This window comes from Suncus etruscus, chromosome 18 (genome assembly GCF_024139225.1).
Source record: "Suncus etruscus isolate mSunEtr1 chromosome 18, mSunEtr1.pri.cur, whole genome shotgun sequence".
Taxonomy (NCBI): Eukaryota; Metazoa; Chordata; class Mammalia; order Eulipotyphla; family Soricidae; genus Suncus; species Suncus etruscus.
Genome location: NC_064865.1, coordinates 1,601,791 through 1,604,176, shown reverse-complemented (window position 1 = coordinate 1,604,176; position 2,386 = coordinate 1,601,791). Strand labels below are relative to the sequence as shown.

The 2,386-nt window shown below is 47.5% G+C and overlaps 1 non-coding gene across 1 annotated transcript; it reads right to left on the bottom strand.

The window, feature by feature from the left end:
- Window positions 1-1,871: 1,871 nt before the first annotated feature.
- On the bottom strand, window positions 1,872-1,978 carry LOC125996704 (U6 spliceosomal RNA). The gene has a single exon (XR_007491386.1). It is a non-coding gene; the product is annotated as a U6 spliceosomal RNA (small nuclear RNA).
- Window positions 1,979-2,386: the final 408 nt, after the last annotated feature.

The window sequence follows — 2,386 nt, the reverse complement described above, 5'->3', positions numbered from 1 at the left end:
ACAATCAAAGAAAAAGAAAAACTCTGAAAGTGGAACAAATAGTAAAGTGTTGCAGGCATAAAAAACACTGGTTAATCAAACCCTAGTTTGATCCCAGAATTGTTTGGTACATGCACTGCCAGGTCTGGCCCTAAAACCAAACCAGCAAATCAAGGGTTTTCCTCCAGTGACTTTCACATGCATCTGAGTGGAGAACCACTGAGCTGGGACTCCCCGTCCTGTGTCTTGCTTTAGTTCCCTCTTTGCTCCTATGACACTCTGCTGTTGCTCTCTATTGCTGGTGTGTTGTCTAGGGTCACACACACAGGCTCTAGCACCCACACATGCTTATCAGGGATCGCACTCTTGGGGTGATGGGACAATGTACCACTTATTCTAGTTGTGGGGTTCATTCACCTGCTTGCCTGAGGTGAAACTCCTCCACTGTGTCCCTGTACAGTGGTAATAGTTGGTCGTCATGCCTACCAGCGGCTACTATAATGCTCACACACCAGCCCCCTGGGGCTCACTCTCCAGCCACAGTGCTCACACTATGGTTTAGTTGTGCTTACCAGGAGTGCCAACTGTTGGGTGCAATGCTGGCACACATCTGGCCAGATGTTACTGGGGAGTCTTAGAGAATAGAGGTACCTGGCACGAGTAGAGGTGCCAGCATCATGCTGGGAACATGCAGGCAACACTAGGGATTAAACTCAGGATCTCCTACTTGCTTGGTGGGTACTGGAGCCACTGAGCCAACTCTCAATTCTTTGTGTTGCTCCCAGTGACCAGTGGAGCCTTCAGAAGGCCATTCTCAAAGCCCCACTATGACCTTGCTCAGGGACTGTATTGATAGTACAGTGGATTGGGCATTTGCCTTGCACTAGGCCAACCTGGATTTGATCCCTGGCATCCCATTTGGTTCCCCAAGCACCACCGATGAATGTGGCCCAAAAACAAACAAAAAAATCCGTGACCACCCACTCCATTTCACCATACACATCACGAGTGCTTATTTTTGCACACTCTGCCTCCTCACTAGAGAGGTCAGTTGAGCATGGTGTCCTTCTGGCCTTGTAGACTAAGCCAGCTGTGAGTTAGGAGAAACAACTGTTATCTCTAAATGGGGATTCAATAAACAGGAACAAATTAGATGGTGTCTGGGTCAACCCCCAGGGTCCACTGAGCTGCTCAAGCTCATTTCTCTTCTGAATCCTGGAGAGCCAGGGACAGAATTAGGACTTGAACACTGTTCTTTTCTCGAGAAGAGGCGCATGTGAAGAGGAAGGTCAAGGACATGGCAGTTAGTTCTTGCTCTTTGGCATTTGGGCTGCACGGGCTAGCTCTGGCCTGGATCTTTAGGCATCTTCCTATGGCTTTTCTCTGTTTCATTTGCTACCTCCATGCCAGGCTTGGGTGAACAGGAAGCAGACACGGTATTCCCTTGGATTTTTTTGGTGTTTACTCTCCATGCTCAGGTTGTTTATAAGATGTATTAGTAAGTGCTGGAGAGATGGGTCAGCCTTGTACACGGCTGAGCCCACTGACCCCTTCTCCAAATTCAGTGTGAATATACAGGCATTTATGTGTATCTCCCTTTGAGCGATGTGTGTCTGGTTTGTTGTTGTTGTTGGTTGGTTGGTTGGCTGGTTGGTTTTGCATGGCTCCAGCTGGAAACTCAAAAGAATAGCCAACCTATAACAAAAACTACCTTGAAGACTGGAGAAATAGCACAGCAGGTAGGGTATTTGTCTTGATTGTAGCTAACCTGGGTTCAAGCTCCAGCATCCTATATGGTTTCCCCAAGCTTGCCAGATTTCTGAGCTAAGATCCAGGAGTAACAACACCCAGAAAGCAACTAGATCCTCACAATGTTCTGTTTCTTTTTCTTTTTTAATATGGAACGCTTCACGAATTTGCGTGTCATCCTTGCTCAGGGGCCATGCTAACCTTCTCTGTATCGTTCCAATTTTAGTATATGTGCTGCCGAAGTGAGCACAATGTTCTGTTTCTTTATGGTCAAGAGATGAGTGTCATGTCCTAAAGATCAGTTATTACCCTTGGCATAAGCCTCTGGGTGCTCTTGGGTGTTTACTTGTGGGGCAAGTTCCTTTCCCTGAGCAGTAAGCCTCAGAAGGGCCCTGGCACTCTTGGAACCTCCTATATTTTCCTCCCTGAAGGTTGTAGTCAATTCACCCCTTGGCTCTTACGATTATTTTTTCCATGCCTGGGGCCCACTGGGATAGGGTTCCCTTTACCTGTTGGCGGGTGGAAACTCTGCATTCTTGCCTAAGAACACAGGGGATCTTTTCACAAGGGAGAAGAACCCCTTTCTTGGCTCCAAGAGATGAAGGGAAGCTGCTGTATTAGATGCAGATTTGAGCTGGACACTTTGCATGTGTCCCAC